General features: G+C 40.1%; 1 long non-coding RNA gene across 1 annotated transcript; it reads left to right on the top strand.

Moving 5' to 3' along the window:
• Window positions 1–1,530: 1,530 nt before the first annotated feature.
• LOC148916472 (uncharacterized) lies at window positions 1,531–2,784 on the top strand. Its single transcript, XR_016127672.1, has 3 exons — window positions 1,531–1,636; window positions 1,954–2,023; window positions 2,165–2,784. It is a non-coding gene; the product is annotated as an uncharacterized LOC148916472 (long non-coding RNA).
• The last annotated feature ends 5,744 nt before the right edge of the window (window positions 2,785–8,528 follow it).

Here is an 8,528-nt window from a genome sequence, read left to right as displayed (position 1 = left end):
TTATTTGGGAGTTTCACTAAAACACCCAAAATGGGGGTTGAAATGATAAAAAAACCCAACACCCAAAACACTTTATAAACACACCCAAAACCCATCATTATAAACACTCAAAACCCATTTATAAACACACTCAAAAAATATACAATTGTTGATTTTGGGGTTGATTTTGGGTGTGTTTCTATGTTTAAATAGTGCTTGAGTTTTTTTATAAATACATGTCTAGGATTGGGTTTATTTATAAATTTGTATTATTATTTCCCACTCGCACTTTAATATTATTAAGGCCTATTAGTCAATTATTAGCAAACCCAAAACAAAGTTTGAGTTGCTTGCTATTTGTTTATTGCTTTTCGCATTTGATTTTGGTGGGTTGAGAGATGGCTTTTGTAATGGTTAGTGAGGACAAACTTGCTTTTGTAATGGTTGGCGAGGAGATGTGAGGACAAACTTCATTATTAGATAAAACAAGACTTGGGCAAAGGAGAAGACCTCAAAGCTGTTTGTTTAGTTGGCAAACTAGAGACTCTTGAGAATGTGTGTGAGAGTTTCCTTTCTCATATAAAGGAAAGATATTTACAGCGATATGTTCGTCAATGTCACGCATATAAAGGCATCAGCGATATGTTCGTTCCCATACTTAATGGTATTTTCTATCTCATTGAATTCTATACGATTATCTTTGCGATTATCATATTTTCATACAAACCGATCATCCAATCCAATCCAAAATGACATCCAAGCATATTGAATTGGATTATAAAATCTCAAATCCAATAAAATATTGAATTGGATTGGATTGAATTAATAAAAATTAATTAGTTTCGACCAGATTTACACCCCCAGGGGAAATAAAGCAAAAATAAAAATAAAAATTGTCTTGCAATATTTTTGTAGTTTCCGACGTCCATCTCTGTGATTTACAATCAACTTCAATAATGCATAGACGCCATGAGACAGAAGTTAACAAATGTAAGAGAGACAGCGATTTGCATAAAACCGAATAAAATAAAGCAATTTGAACTTTTTTATATTGCAACTTTTGCAAGTAAGAGTAATTTGCATAACCATAAGACAAAAACAAAGCAATTTGCACTTTTTAATGTTGCGACTAACAGCAATGTGCATAACGATCCAAAAAACAAAGCAACTAGGACATGAGATTAATTAGTAATAATAACAACTAGGACTTGAGATTAATTAGTTTTCCCGACTCCCGAGTCAATATTGAGGCCTCAATTAGCAAAACCAAAAAAATTAAAAATTAGCAAAACCAAAAATAATTTATTGGCTGAAGATGACTCGTTGGTCAGTTAGCGAGAACTATTTTTGTTTTTCTTTTCTTTTTTACCCTTTTTTGATCACGCGTAACTTATAACTATTTATAACCATGCATACTGGAAACTGAATGAGTTTGAGATTTGGTTTCAAATGAGATTTTCTACATTCATTCTGCTGAAAGTTTCTCTCAAATAATTCGCTCTTCAAAGTGTCAGGTTAGCACTTGGCTGGGAAAGCACACTTGTACTCGATTGAGATTTTACGGTTCTCTAACTTATAGAATTCTCCATACTATTTGCAGGAGTTCATATTATTTTGTGTTAACTCAGCTTATTTGGAAGTTCAGACTTAGCTTCAGGTACATATATAGCTGTTCGATTAACAAATTCATGTACAACTGTAAAGGTTTTAATCTCATACCCTACTGAATTCATAAGGGGACATCGCCTATATATACCAATTGTGCTGCAACTTGTTTTGTGATATGCGTTCATTCTTTTTATATTTGGACTTGTGTGAAGTAGGTCATTATTTTTAACCATCTAAAATACAAGAGGGAAAATTGATTTTGAACAAGGGTGAGAGAGAAATAGGGAGCTAAGGTTTGAAAGCACAGGGGCTAAGGGGGGTCATTATATATACTGGTATTTTAACAAGCTTTCTTGGGGATCGTAGTTCATAGGATATCGTATCATCAATAAGCTTGAGTTATGGCGGACTCCAGAGATGACTCAACAACCATAAGGTTAGCTAGTCTTTTTTTTTTTTCCCTGATTGAAATTTTAGTTTCTTTCTCTAACTCTCAGAACGTTTTCCTTTTGTCTTTCCAAAAACTTTTCTACATACACACACACATATATTATGCTTGTTTGCGTGTCTTGTTTAGTGTTCAGAATGTAGAGGGGGAATCTGGTAATGAAGATGGAGCAAGTTCAAGATGGCCAACACTAGCTGAGATTCTTAGTACACATGAGGAGCCAGCAATATTCCTTCCAAATTGGGATAGAGTATTTACGATATCATGTGCATTTGCCGTCTTCCTCGATCCTTTTTACCCTTACATTTTTAACATAACTGAGGATTGGACGTGCTACTATTGGGACGAAAAGTTGATGTGGACATTTTTTGGTTTGCGATCAGCCGCAGATCTCTTTTATTATGCGGACATTGTTTGGTTCTATATCCGTCTGCGAATTAGTCCGGAAACAGGAGGACCTTGGATAAGAGAGCTCCGTATAAGAGAGCTCCATAAGCTGCTACCCCTTGCGCCTCGTATTTTTGTTGCACTTCCCTTTCCGCAGGTAATTAAGAGAAGCCTTTGATTTGTCAAGTTAATTATTTTTCAAATCTTGGTATGTTTGGTTAACATGCATGCATGAGCCAAGGAGGATTCTGTCTGTCTTAGGGTTTTGTATATTTTGGCTCACATTAATATTTTGGTTTTAAAAGTTTCTCATCCCACTGAAGTGGGGAAATCACAAAATTGAGCCTCCACGCCGTTTGGTTCACGGAATGGATTTGAGGAAAATCACTTTCTATATCATTTTTCAATGGATACATGGGAAGTGGAAGATTCATTTCCCATGTTTGGTAATGCCGGAAAAGTAATCGGAAGATATCACTTTATTTCCTTTCCCATATTTATTTTGAGTAGAAATGGAAAACAGAGTTCGTATAATTTTTCAATTATACTCATATTAAATCAAATAAAACCCAAGCTAGGTGATGTAGAACAGATGGCAGATTTAATCGCGGTTGAGCAAGAAAAGGGACGTGGTGAGTCGTTTGGCCTTTCAAAACTGCATTCGAAGTTCGAAGTTAATTCCAAATAAATTCTGTTTTTCCGTTTCGGAGTTACATAGTTAATTCCCAAAATAATTCTGTTTTTCCGTTTCGGAGTTACATAGTTAATTCCCAAAATAAATTCTGTTTTTCCGTTTCGGAGTTACATAGTTAATTCCCAAAATAAATTCTGTTTTTTTCAGTTTCGGAGTTACGTAGTTAAGTCTCCGAATTAATTCTGTTGTTCAGTTTTATTTGTAATAACTCCCCTAGCAGTTACAAGGGTTGAGAGTTGTGTATTTAGACGGGTTCGTCTAACGTTTTTTGGCAGTTCAGATTTTAATCAAATTAATCAAAGAGAGTTTCTCTTAATTTCTGGTGGATTCCAGTTTCCTTGTTACTCAAGGTTTTCGTTTGAAACCTTATTTGCTTGTGCTGCGTCAAGTGGTATCAGAGCGGGTCTCTCCCGTCTTGGTATTCTTGTCTTATCATGGGTGATCGTGAAGCTGATGTCCCAGCCCCAATTACTCGAGCGGATCTGGACGCTCAAAACCAACGGATCGACAACCTAACCACCCAATTTGGGGAGATGCGAGAATTGTTGTTGCAAGCTCTTGGTGGCAACCATAGGCGAGGAGGCAGGGATGACGAAAGAAGAGAAGGCAGGGATAATAATCGAAGAGAAGGTAGAGATGGCGAGAGAAGAGATAATAGGAGGCAACTTATTCCGGATAGTGAGTCAGAGTCAGAAGAAGAACTTGAAGAACCACCACCACCGGCTAATAATCCTCGTAATCGTAATCGTAATTACGAGAATTTTGGCGACTATCGGATTAAAGCAGAAATTCCTAACTTTTGGGGAAATCTGAAGATTGAAGACTTCTTGGATTGGCTTGTAGAAGTGGAGAGGTTTTTCGATATTATGGAGGTTCCTGAGCATAAGATGGTGAAGATGGTAGCTTTCCGTCTTAAAGCTACAGCGGCTGTTTGGTGGGATCAATTGCAAAATTTACGGCAGAGGCAAGGAAAGCAGCGGGTTCGAACATGGCGGAAGATGAAGTCGCTTATGATGGAACGATTCTTGCCCACAGATTATGAGCAGATTCTCATCAGATGTACCTAGGTCAGGCGCAAGGTACCCGCTCGCTCAATATACCGAAGAATTCATGCGTTTGAGAGCGAAACCATTTGACCGAGACTGACAACCAAAAGGTCGCGAGGTACAACAATGGGCTGAAGATTTCCATCCAGGAAAAAATTGGTATGCAGAATATATGGACTTTGCAGGAGGCGATTAACATGGCATTGAAGGCTGAATTGTTGGAGAAGGAGAAACGCCAACCCAACTTCCGCAGGAACACGACGGAAGCCTCTGAATATACTGCTGGTGCTTCTAGTGGCTCAGGAGATAAGGGAAAGCACAGAGCAGAATCTTGGAGGATCGACAAAACCAGCAATAGCTTGGCAATAAAAATTTCAACGAAGGTAGCAGCCGGAATTACAACAGAGGGCAGCCCCGAAATCAGTCCCAGAATCCGTATGCTAAGCCCATGACGGACATATGTTACCGTTGCTGTAAAAACCAGGGCATCGTTCTAATGTTTGTCCAGAACGGAAGCAGGCCAACTTTATCGAAGAAGCCGATGAAGATGAGGAAAACGATGAAGTCGGAAAAGATGATTATGTAGGGGCTGAATTTGCAGTTGAGGAAGGAATGGAGAAGATTACCTTGGTTTTGCAGAGAGTTCTTTTGGCACCAAAGGAGGAAGGGCAGCGTCATAGTATTTTTCGTTCCCTCTGCTCAATCAAAAACAAGGTATGTGATGTGATCGTCGACAATGGAAGTTGCGAGAATTTCGTGTCAAAGAAATTGGTGGAGTATTTGCAGTTATCTACGGAGCCTCATGTCAGCCCTTACTCACTAGGTTGGGTTAAAAAGGCCCTTCGGTTCGTGTAGCTGAGACTTGCCGAGTGCCACTGTCAATTGGTAAGCATTACAGAGATGAAATATTATGTGATGTTATTGACATGGATGCATGCCATATTTTGTTAGGGCGACCTTGGCAATTTGATGTGGATGCAACTTTCAAGGGACGAGATAATGTAATTCTGTTCTCTTGGAACAACCGGAAAATTGCAATGGCAACCACACAGCCCGCAAAGCAATCTGTTGAGCCCAAGACGAGGAGTTCTAGTTTTCTAACCCTAATTCACAACGAGCAGGAGTTGAACGAGGCTGTCAAAGAAGCGGAGTGTTTTTGTCCCTTGGTGTTGAAGGGGTTGTTGAAAATTGGCGGAGGAGAAGGTGACATTCCACAAGATGTGCAGCAGATTTTGAATCAATTTCAGGAACTACTTTAGAAAATCTGCCAAACGAGCTGCCTCCTATGCGGGACATACAGCACCGAATTGACTTGGTGCCTGGAGCTAGCCTTCCGAATCTGCCCCATTATCGGATGAGCCCCAAGGAGAATGACATCCTGAGAGAACAGATTGAAGAATTACTGCGGAAAGGATTTATCAGGGAGAGTTTGAGTCCTGCGCACAGCCTCGCTTTTCTGGTTCCAAAGAAAGACAAAACTTGGCGAATGTGTGTTGATAGCCGGGCAATCAACAAGATAACAGTCAAGTACAGGTTTCCCATTCCACGGTTAGAAGATATGCTGGACGTTCTTAGCGGCTCAAGGGTGTTTTCTAAGATAGATTTGGTTGATACCACTGTATTCGCATACGACCTGGAGACGAATGGAAAACAGCGTTCAAGAGCAAGGACGGATTATTTGAATGGTTGGTGATGCCATTCGGATTGTCAAATGCACCTAGCACTTTCATGCGGCTCATGAATCAGGTTCTTCGACCATTCATTGGTTCTTTTGTCGTTGTTTATTTCGATGACATTTTAATTTATAGTACCACAAAAGAAGAACATCTTGTGCATTTGAGACAAGTTTTAGATGTGTTGAGAGAAAATAAGTTGTATGTGAACCTTAAAAAATGTACTTTCTGCACAAATAAGCTACTGTTCTTGGGTTTTGTTGTTGGTGAGAATGGTATCTAGGTAGATGACGAGAAGATCAAGGCAATCCTTGACCGCCACCCAAAGACAGCTCAAGTTCAAGCTTCCATGGCTTGGCCACCTTTACGTAAGATTTGTGAAGCATTTTAGCACCGCTGTTGCACCTATCACAGTAATCGTTTGAAGAAGGGCCGGTTCACTGGGGAGAGGAGCAAGAAAGAAGCTTTGCAGAAATAAAAGAAAAGCTTTGCACCGACCGGTTCTAGCTCTTCCAAACTTTGAGAAAGTTTTCGAAGTTGAATGTGATGCCGTGTGGGAGTCTGAGCCAGGTGTGCTCTCACAAGACAAGCGCCAATTGCGTTCTTTTCTGAAAAGTTGAGCGATGCACGTCAAAAGTGGAGTACTTATGACCAAGAGTTCTATGCGGTTGTTCGAGCTTTGAAGCAATGGGAGCACTATCTTATCCAGAAGGAATTTGTTTTGTTTACAGATCATCAAGCGTTGAAGTATATTAACAGCCAGAAAAATATTGATAAAATGCATGCTAGATGGATGACTTTTTGCAGAAATTTTCGTTCGTTATCAAGCATACTTCCGGCAAGACCAATCGTGTGGCAGATGCGCTGAGTAGGAGAGCTTCATTATTAGTCACGCTGACTCAAGAAGTTGTGGGGTTTGAATGTCCGAAGGAATTATATGCAGGTGACGATGATTTCCGGGAAATTTGGATTAAGTGCACTAATCAAGAGCCAATGGCAGATTACTTTATCAATGAAGGTTATTTGTTCAAAGGCAACCAGCTGTGTATTCCAGTTTCTTCTTTGAGGGAGAAGCTCATTCGGGACTTGCATGGTGGAGGGTTAAGTGGCCACCTAGGCCGTGACAAAACAATTGCATTGTTGGAGGAGAGATTTTACTGCCACAGCTCAAACGTGATGTTGGAACTATTGTGCGCAAGTGCTACATTTGTCAAACTCAAGGGGCAGGTACAAAACACTGGATTATATATGCCATTACCGCCTAAGGATATTTGGCAGGATCTTGCTATGGATTTTGTCCTCGGATTGCCCCGAACACAAAGGGGAGTGGACTCTGTATTTGTGGTGGTTGATCGGTTCTCAAAAATGGCGCATTTCATAGCTCGCAAAAAGACTCGCCGATGCATCAAATATAGCCAAACTGTTTTTCAGGGAGGTTGTTCGCTTGCATGGGGTTCCTACATCCATTACATCTGATCGTGACACCAAGTTCTTGAGTCATTTTTGGATCACTTTGTGGAGACTGCTTTGGGACTACTTTGAATCGTAGCAGCACGCCCATCCCCAAACCGATGGCTGACCGAGGTTACAAACCGACATTGGGCAATATGGTGCGGCCTGTGGAGAGAAGCAAACAATGGGATTATGCATTACCGCAGGTGGAGTTTGCATACAACAGTGCAGTCCATAGCGCTACTGGGAAGTCTCCATTTTCCATTGTTTATACTGCTATACCTAACCATGTTGTAGATTTGGTGAAACTGCCTAGAGGCCAGCAAACCAGTATGGCAGCGAAAAATTTGGCTGAGGAAGTGGTAGCCGTTCGAGATGAAGTCAAGCAGAAACTTGAGCAAACAAATGCTAAGTACAAAGCTGCTGCGGATAGGCATCGACGTGTTAAAGTGTTTCAAGAAGGCGATTCTGTGATGATATTTCTGAGGAAGGAGAGGTTTCCAGTTGGCACTTACAGCAAGCTTAAACCGAAGAAATATGGTCCTTACAAAGTGCTCAAACGGATCAATGATAATGCCTATGTTATTGAGTTACCGGATTCCATGGGAATTTCCAATATTTTTAATGTTGCAGATTTATATGAGTTCCGTGAAGATGAGGTTCTTTATCCAGATCATAACTCGGGGTCGAGTTCTTCGGAGGTGGAGAGGACTGATGTAGAATGATGGCAGATTTAATCGCGGTTGAGCAAAAAGGGACGTGGTGAGTCGTTTGGCCTTTCAAAACCGCATTCAAGTTCGGGTTAATTCCAAATAAATTCTGTTTTTCCGTTTCGGAGTTACATAGTTAATTCAAAATAATTCTGTTTTTCCGTTTCGGAGTTACATAGTTAATTCCCAAAATAAATTCTGTTTTTCCGCTTCGGAGTTACATAGTTAATTCCCAAAATAAATTCTGTTTTTTCAGTTTCGAGTTACGAGTTAAGTCTCCGAATTAATTCGTTGTTCGCTTTATTTGTAATAACTCCCTAGCGCTACAAGGGTTGAGAGTTATGTATTTAGACGGTTCGCCTAACGCTTTTTGGCTTCAGATTTTAATCAAATTAATCAAAGAGAGCTTCTCTTAATTTCTGGTGGATTCCAGTTTCTTGTTACTCAAGGTTTTCGCTTGAAACCTTATTTGCTTGTGCGCGCTACTAGGAGGGGGCTTCACTTTTCCTCTATTTTTCCATGTGCCATACA

The sequence above is a fragment of the Prunus mume genome, linkage group LG6 (genome assembly GCF_029339155.1).
Source record: "Prunus mume cultivar Tortuosa linkage group LG6, ASM2933915v1, whole genome shotgun sequence".
Taxonomy (NCBI): Eukaryota; Viridiplantae; Streptophyta; class Magnoliopsida; order Rosales; family Rosaceae; genus Prunus; species Prunus mume.
Note: the sequence above shows the minus strand (reverse complement) of the source record. Positions and strands in the feature narration are given on the sequence as shown.